General features: G+C 42.8%; 1 long non-coding RNA gene across 1 annotated transcript; it reads left to right on the plus strand.

Annotated features, from left to right (window-relative positions):
* Positions 1-241: 241 nt before the first annotated feature.
* LOC115462323 lies at positions 242-8,293 on the plus strand. Its single transcript, XR_003940816.1, has 3 exons — positions 242-330; positions 5,845-5,907; positions 7,892-8,293. It is a non-coding gene; the product is annotated as an uncharacterized LOC115462323 (long non-coding RNA).
* Positions 8,294-9,660: the final 1,367 nt, after the last annotated feature.

The following is a 9,660-nucleotide window of genomic DNA, read 5'->3' on the forward strand; positions in this document are numbered from 1 at the left end:
AGAACTGATATTCTTCCAGATCTTGAAGTGGGGGCACTAGCTGTATGGTATTCTCTATAAGAATTGACTTGGTAAGCATGAGATATTGTCATTTGCAGTTGATGGGTTGTCATATTTAGGTTTACCATGGCCCTCTGGAAGACCTTTCCCCCTATAACTTCGAGTGTCCTGAGGTCCTTTCCTGGTGGGACATTTGCAAAGGATTTAGATGTTTTTGGTCTTTTTAGGGCCACTTCTTCTGCCACAGACTGGTGAAGGATTTGGATATGCCCAGGTCCTGGAGCTGAAATGTACCATATATTTCTGTTCTATTCTTCTAGAAGTTGCATGGTAGGTAACGGTAGGTGTTTACCAGATTTATAACTGGAGGTCATGAAAGATTTAGGCAACCTATTCTCTCAGTGCAGTACATAACTCAGAGATGGCATTGAGCTCCTGTTTGCTGAGAGATGGCCCTGCTGGTGCAAGGGAGAGATCCTTTAATGATTCTAGCGGGATTTTAGGTAAGAAGAGTCCTTGGGCTATCAGAGTCTTGAGTAGTTGATGTTTTCTCATAACCCATTAGTTCTGGAGAAGATGGTTCATATAGGATCAGTACAAGGTTGTTAGATGAATTTTCGAAAGAGAAGGATGCCCATCTTCCGACACAAATCAGGAGATGGGCGTCCTTCTCTCAGGGTCGCCCAAATTGGCATAATTGAAAGCCAATTTTGGGTGTCCTCAACCGCTTTCCGTCACGGGGACAACCAAAATTCACGGGGGCATGTCGGCACCGTACTGAAGGCGGGACTGGGGCATGATTTAGAGATGGGCGTCCTTGGCCGATAATGGAAAAAAAGAAGGGCGTCCCTGACGAGCATTTGGCCGACTTTACTTGGTCCATTTTTTTTCATGATCAAGTCTCGAAAAGGTGCCCGATCTGACCAGATGACTACAGGAGGGAATCGGGGATGACCTCCCCTTACTCCCCCAGTTGTCACTAATCCCCTCCCAACCCAAAAAAATTTTTAAACATTTTTTCTAGCCTCTATGCCAGGCTCAAATGTCATTCTCAGGTCCCTCACAGCAGTAGTAGTAGTAGTATGCAGGTCACTGGAGCAGTTTTTAGTGGGTGCAGTGCACTCAGGCAGGCGGACCCAGGCCCATCCCCCCCTACCTGTTCCACTTGTGGTGGTAAATGTTGAGCTCTCCACCCCCCCCCAAACCCACTGTACCCACATGCAGGTGCCCCCCTTCACCCCTTAGGGCTATGGTAGTGGTGTACAGTTGTGGGGAGTGGTTTTTTGGGGTGGGGGGTTTGGAGGGCTCAGCACAGAAGGTAAGGGTGCTATGCAGCTGGGAGCAATTTGTGAGGTCCACTGCAGTGCCCCCAAGGGTGTCCAGTTGGTATCCTGGCATGTGAGGGGGACCAGTGCACTACGAATGCTGGCTCCTCCCATGACCAAATAGCTTGGATTTGGTCATTTTTGAGATGGGCGTCCTCGGTTTCCATTATCACCAAAAACCGGGGATGACTATCTCAAAAACGACCTAAGGACAACCATCTCTAAGGTCAACCTAAATTTCATGATTTGGGCGTCCCCAATTGTATTATCAAAACAAAATATGGACGCCATTCTTGTTTCGATAATACGAGTTGCCCTGCCCCTTTATGGGGCCATCCTGCGAGGACGTCCTCATGAAAACTTGGGCGCCCCATTTGATTATGTCCCTCCACGTGTCCTAGGTGAACCTTAGCCTTACACCCCCCTCAATTAACTTTCAGGCCCCTAGCCCTCCTCCCCACTACAAAAATGTGATAATTAATCTCAACAATATGATTATCCCATAATAATCTTACAAAAGTGCATTAATGGGCTATTTGAAAATTGCCTACCCTTCCTGCAGATAAAGGTATGTGTTGATAGTTCTTGGGCTATGTGGAACTGTTAGGTCATATTGGATTTTTTTTTTTTGTTGTTGCTACTGCTGTTGTTTGTTAGATTGTTTTGTTTTTGTTTTGTTTTGTATTTTTACTGTGACTGCTCTTTGCTGTCTGAAGTAGGGCAGAGGTATCTAGAAGAAACCTCTGCATTAGCTGGAGCAGTAGGGAGCTTTCTGCATCAGCGGATTGACAAGGGATTAGTAATAGTGACTGTTCCTTGCATAGAATGGGCATGGAGATATTCTCAGTGTCTCAAATGGATATCTCATTTGAAAAGCCAATGGCAGGCAAGAAGTGCTTGGCAGATAATGGGGCTGTCAAACTCCATTCAATTCTCAATCCATTTATATGCTGCATTTTAAAAAATTATTATGATTTTGTTCATTTTAAGCCTTTTTATATTAAGGGCATGGCAATTCTGTAGCAGCCATCTACGATGAGGCACCAAATGAGCTTCTGATAGGAGCATATTCTGTAAAGTAATGTAAGTGTCTATTTTCTTTTACAGAATACTAACCCCCCAATAGACAAAACCATTTAACCAGCCATGAGCATCACGTAGCTAATTAGATGGCACTTAACCAGCTATCGGGTGATATTTTGCCAGTTAGGTTTGTGACAATATTATGTATGTACCTATTTAATCCGCTAAGAATCATGGATTGAGCAGAATATAAATTTTTGAAAAAAATAATAAATAAATAAATAAATAAAATTCCCTCTGAATATTCCCAGTTAGTGGCTAGGAGATAACCAGCTATATTGTGCAATATAGCGGCTATGCCCGAATGTTCAGCGCATAGCCAGCTATTCTAAGCGGCCATATTGGGCCATGTAAATAGCTGGAATATGTTTGGCTGGATAAAAACTATGTAAGTTACATAAGTATTGCCATACTGGGACAGACCAAAGGTCAACCAAGCCCAGTATCCTGTTTCCAGTAGTGGCCAAACCAGGTCACAAGTACCTGGCAAGATCTCAGAACAGTACAATACATTTTATGCTGCTTATCCCAGAAATAAGCAGCGGAGTTTCCCAAGTCCATTTTAATAATGGCTTATGGACTTTTAAAAAGTTATCCAAACCTTCCTACCTCAAAATATTAACTTAATCAGTTAAGTTTAAGCTGATCATAAATAAACCAGATATTCAATGACAGTCACCAGAAACGGCCTAGCACTGAATATCCAGCTTGATCGCCAACTGTGGGAGTTAGCCAGGCTCCCTCCCATGGTCTGAATATCGGCCCCTAAGTATATACATTCTTAAATGTTAGATGTGAATACTTACACCAGCCATAGAGTATTGGAGTCACAAGGAGCTGGCATGGGAATCAAATCCAGTTCCCCTAGTTAGGAGGGCACTGTACTAACTATTAGGCTACTCCGCCACTCAATATAAGTTAAGCAGGTATTTGCAAAATAGCACTTAGGCAGAATTTTGACATTTATGTGCCTTTATTCTAAACATTTGCATGTGTAATGAGCATGCATTTGTTAGTGTGTATGTTTCAAAATTGACCTCTTAGAATCAGAGGCTGGACATCAACCTGGTGGCTAGGAAGTGCTCCCTGGCCTGGGAGCACTGCCAGTTTCATCTCAGACTCAATACAGGCCCTTTGGAAGGAGGGAAACAGATGTTGCCGTAAGCCTCTTGAGTGCCTTAAAACAGGCCTTTGGGGTAGAACAGGAGCCTTTATTGAGAGAACACCAGAACAAGACAGAGGACATTCTCAGTTTCATTGGTAGCATGGGAACCCCTCTTTGCAAGCTCAGGAGGGCCCATGGGAGGGGCTCTTCTGGACTTTAGGAGAAACTGCAGAAAAATCTCCACTTCAAAGTAGAAAATGTAACTAGTTTCAGTTGTATTATTTCTTATCAAGGAAAGAACTGCAGATTTATAAAACTACCAGCAACTTGGCATCAGAAACTCATAAAAATTAATGAGAGATTTATTTTATGGCTCTCAAGAAAATCTTTTCATCATTGCCTCTTTTAAGTTAATGAAAGTCAACATATTCCAGTCAGGCATCCTATTTAAACACAATTCCATTTTAGTTCATGGAACTGATTAATTTTGAGCTTAACATTCTGGGGGCAATTTTACAACTGCTCAACCAAGGGAAAATTATGCACATACTTTTCACTCTGTGGACTCTGCCAGATTTTCAAAGTGAAAACACGTACATATTTGCACTCTGAAAATTAGACCAGGGAAAATACCAGCATACACTTGCCCCTTCTGTCTTGCTCATTTTTCAAAATGCAAAATACATCGTAGCTCCAAATCCCAGTGTAAACCTTTCCCAAGTAATGCTTCACTCTACAGCAGGAAGATGTAGACATGAAATGACATAAGCGCTATTTGTGCTTTACATGTGTGTAAACCTTTACATTCCAATTTTTAAAAGCTAGGATATACAAATCTAAAACTGAAGAAGATGCAAATGGCAAGGAGCATGGTCTGGCCATGTTTCGGGCAGGACCAGAGCAGGCCTAAAAAATGAACGCTCATTTCCCACTTCAGAAGGGGAATGAACACCTATGTCCTATCAGATTGTTGTTGAGATTTGTACCTGTTCCCTAAGATGTGTAGGTTGCAGAAAAGTGCTCCTATTGAACAGTGGTCCACTACAGGGATTGGGAGATGTCGTCCCCTTAATCTCCCAGTGCTTGATGATCACCACCCAGTCAAACTGGCAAGGGATAGTGGGTACTGTGACAGCTTCAGGAAATAAACATTTATATTTCTACAATGGCTTAGACCAGAGGTTTTCCAGCCCTTGGGACACACCTAGCTAGTCAGGTTTTCTGGATACCCACAATGAATATGTTGCTATTCCACAACATAAACATTTATCTGCTCATTTTGACCCATTGATATTTTAGATATTCATTTTTCTAAAATGGATGTTCATGCCGCACATAGCCACAGCATAAATGTCTATTTCTCCATGTATTCTAGAACAGGGTCTATCTGGGGAGATCCAGTTCTACAATACTAGTGGAACTGGATTCATACCTACCTGGGGGCCCTTTTACTAAGCCACGTAGGCACCTATGAGCATCCTACACGTATCAGTTTTGAACTACTGCCCAGTTAACGCATGGCCCAGGCGGTAATTTTGTTTTTTATGCGCGTCCACTAAGAGCACTAGAAATTTTCCTGCTCATGGCGCTAACCAGGCGGTAATCAACAGTGTATGCGTGTAGACCATTATCACCCAGTTAACGCATGAGACCTTACTGCTAGGTCAATGGGTGGCGGTAAGGTCTCAGGCCCAAAATGGACATGCACCAATTTTTATTTTGCCATATGTCCATTTTCAGCTAAAAGAAAGGCCTTTCTCGCACATGCACTGAAAAATGGACCTGCGCATGTCCAATACATGCGTCTACACCCGCAGAGGCCGTGTTTTGGCACACCTTAGTAAAAGGACCCCTGGATGACTCAATTCTGATTTCAATATCCTTTCTAAAATGCCACTCAATGTACATATAAGGCTGGCAATTTTACAACAGCCCAATCTCATAGCTAAAGCACAGCTTTATCTGTGTAAATAACTTTTTGAAATTGCCCTCCCTACATATATTGTCATTTCCTGAAGTATTTGGCAACCTTTCATTTGCTTAGGACAGGGGTTCTCAACCAGGTCCTTGGGACCCAGCAAGTCAATCTGATTTTCAAGGTATCCACAATGAATATTCATGAGATTCTAAAAACCTGACTGGCTGGGTGTGTCTCGAACTCTGGGTTGAGAATCCCTGGCTTAGTGGATTCAGAATTCATGATTTGAAAACTGTCAGCTTTAAGTAATGATTATTTGTATAGTTATAGATACAGTCTTTCATGATTCCTTGTGGCACATGACAGAATTCTGTTGTTTTATGTTTTAGTATATTGTAACTTAATTTTATTAGATTTCACGAACCTCCAGAGGTGACCTTCCATTGAGCCAATGACTTTCCTTCAAAATTATGGAAGTAAGTATTCCACCTTATATCTTCATTAGTCTGCTTGAATCTGTTACTTTATTTTTACTTTGCTTTTTCTAAATTTTACTTAGGTTTTCAAATTACTTAGGAATAGTTCATTTTTCAGTTCAAATCAAATTGCTTCTATTCAATTCTGATAACATTTTGCTTCAAAACTTTCTAATGAACGTACTTATCTCAAATGATATCTTCTGCAGGGAAATAGTGTTAATGTGTTTCGCCTTAGCTTTATCAAGGTAATCCCCTTAATGTAACTGCGGCGAAGCAGGTTGAAGAATTACCGCAGTAACATTAAGGAGATTGTCTTGATTTTCGAAGGGAAGCTTTATTTATATGAGACTGGCCTCACCAGTGACATAGAAACATATACAAGTGCATGCACTCTCTAGTTCTCTTTCTAGCGCTGTCCTGCTGCTCATTCAGATAGTGCCCCCACTCCCCACCAGGTTTGCCCTCCATCAAGTAAAATTCTGGCATTCACTGCCATTTCTTTTCCTCAGCTAACAGCAGACCCTCCACAACTTTCTCTTATTCTTTAGTCCTAATCTTCAACAATTTCCCCCCCCCCCCCCCACTCCACCTCAGAACACTCACTAGTTCCATAATTCTCTCCAAAGACCCTGTGTAGATCTCAACTTTCCCTATAGCCTTTGCAGCTCAGCTCCTCCCTCTTGTGTCTAGAAGTCTTCCCATTGGTTGAAAGGGGAGAGCATTGAAGAGCTGTGGAGGGGCATAATTGAACAAAAATGTCTATCTCCATGGGCGTTTATCTCCGAGAACGGATCCGTGAAGTGGCGGACCGAACCGTATTTTCACAAAAAATAGACGTCCATGTATTATTCGACAATTTGTGAGCTGGGTGTTTTTGTTTTTCAGCGATAATGGAAAATGAAAGCGCCTAGCTCAAAAACGAATAAATCGAAGGCATTTGTTCGTGGGAGGGGCCAGGATTCGTAGTGCACTGGTCCCCCTCACATGCCAGGACACCAACCGGGCACCCTAGGGGGCACTTTTACAAAAAAAAAAAAAAAAAAGTTAAAGAGCTCCCAGGTGCATAGCACCCTTCCCTTGTGTGTTGAGCCCCCCCAAAATCCCCCTCAAACCCCACTGCCCACAAGTCTACACCATTACTATAGCCCTAAGGGGTGAAGGGGGGCACCTACATGTGGATACAGTGGGTTTGGGGGGGTTGGACGACTAAGCATTAAGCAGCACAATTGTAACAGGTGGGGGGGGGGATGGGCCTGGGTCCACCTGCCTGAAGTCCACTGCACCCCCTAACAACTGCTCCAGGGACCTGCATACTGCTGCCAGGGAGGTGGGTATGACATTTGAGGGTGAAAATAAAAAGTTGTGAAACCTCATTTTTTGTGGTGGGAGGGGGTTAGTGACCACTGGGGGAGTCAGGGGAGGTCATCCCCGATTCCCTCCGGTGGTAATCTGGTCATTTAGGGTACTTTTTGGGGCCTTATTCGTGAAAAAACAGGGTCCAGGAAAAGTGCCCTAAATTCTAGCTACAAACGCATACTTTTTTTCCATTATCGGCGAAAGGCGCCCATCTCTGTTCGGGTGATAATCATGCCCCAGTCCCGCCTTCACCACGCCTCCGACACACCCCCGTCAACTTTGTACGCTTCCGCGATGGAGTGCAGTTGAAAATGTCCAAGTTCGGCTTTCGATTATACCGCGTTATTCGTTTTTGTGAGATAAACGTCCATCTCCCGATTTAGGTCGGAACTTGGGCATTTTTCTCGTTCGATTATAAGCAGGATAGTGGGCTAAACTCTGAAAAATATCCAAGCACTTAGCCATCTTCCTGAAAAAATTCAGACAGCTGGAATTCCTAGCCTCTTGAATCCTAGTTTGCGTATGCCTTAATCCAGCTCTGCCCATTCTCATGGTTGATGATGATGATGATGACAGCAGCTCAGCAGGAAGCGCAGTTTAGCACTATTTTTTCTCCTTTTCTCAGAAATAGAAGGAGGTAAAAAGGTGGTGTCTTTAGAGCAGCGATTTTTAACCAGTGTGCCGCGGCATGGATGGTCTGCAGGTGTGCTGCGGCACTCTCAGTGGCCACAGGGAACCTCAAGCCCTGCCAGCTGACGATGTCTCCCAAGGTGCCCAGGAACTCCTAAACACAGCTCGGCAGTCAGCAGCTGCTTCCTGAGTCGCCAATGCAGGTACTTTGCGCATGCTCATTTTTTTGCATATGCATAGAGTACCAGCGTCGGGGACATCCCACAATTCTCTTCTTAGGGTCAAGGTAACTGAAGTGTCAGTCAAAGCTGTTGTTGAAGCCTCTTTTTTCCTGCAGTTGCCTGCTGGATTAAGTACATAAGTATTGCCATACTGGGAAAGAACAAAGGTCCATCAAGCCCAGCATCCTGTTTCCAACAGTGGCCAATCCAGGTCACAAATACCTGGCAAGATCCCAAAAAGTACAAAACATTTTACACTGCTTATCCCAGAAACAATGGATTTTCCCCAAGTCCATTTAATAATGGTCTATGGACTATGGATTTTCCTTTCTGGGTTTTTTTTTCTCCTTAGGAGCTCTTAAATGTTTATCTTGCCTTTATCAAATAATATTATTGACTAGTTGGTTTTTTTAAAAAGTTAAGTGTGTGAGGAAGGGGAAGCAACTTGAGAGGGCAAGGCAGGGCGGGCAGGGTGAGAAGGGGGTGGAGAGGACATGGTGTGCCTTGACAATTTTAGCAACTTGTCAGTGTGCCATGAGATGAAAAAGGTTGAAAATCTCTGTTTTAGACCGTTATTTTGCTGAAGTCAAAGAGTTGTTAAAAAAAAATCAGAAATCAAATCATCCAAAGAGCATAGACAGGGATCTAAGAGTGATACATGCAGCTTTAGATCATGTCAGTGGCAAGATACATGTGCTTTTTTGATGTGCATACTTGTATTTGTTTGTACCACCCCCTACGCACATACAATTTTATAATAGCCAGTTTCCACGTGTAAAACAATGTTTAACATCATGAAACACTTTATAAAATTATCCACAATCCCCAAATTCTATAAAAGTTGCCAAAATTACACACGCAATTTAATTGAATAATGAAGCTAATTAGTGCAAATAATTGCCTTTCTAACAAGCAATTATTGGTACTAATTAGGTTTAATTGGCGCTTACATTGCATACATTTAGGCACAAGATCTGCGCCTAACTTTTATGCATTAATTTTTAAAAAGGGGCACAGAAATGGAAGGGTCATGGGTGGAACATGGGCATTCCTAACATCTATGCATCTTGTTATAGAATACAGGGGATACGTGCCCAATTTAGGCATGTACATTTTCACCACATTTCACTTGGTGCAAATGTCCATGCCTGAAGTTAAGCAAGAGTCCCAGGCATAAGCGCTATTCTCTAAATCATGCCTAACTTTAAGCGCGGTTTATACAATAGCACTTTTTTCAGCAATGACTTTTTTCAGCACCATATATAGAATTCACCCCAACCTATCCTTTCTACCAAGGACACATTGCTTTGATATAGATCTAACAGGTCCTGTGATTCCAGAGTTAAGAAAAATGAACATAGACTTTGAAGATGCATCTGTAATCCTGTTAAACATTTGCCAGAAGTGACTAAAGGGTGCTCATTTATTTCAGTGAATGAGTGTTTGGAGGCATGTCCTTAAGCTGAGCATGAACAGATCATCCATAGTGACTCCAGCGCCACCACGCTCCAAATATGCAGTGGGGTCAATATTCAGCCAGCAG

This window comes from Microcaecilia unicolor, chromosome 2 (genome assembly GCF_901765095.1).
Source record: "Microcaecilia unicolor chromosome 2, aMicUni1.1, whole genome shotgun sequence".
Classification (NCBI taxonomy): Eukaryota; Metazoa; Chordata; class Amphibia; order Gymnophiona; family Siphonopidae; genus Microcaecilia; species Microcaecilia unicolor.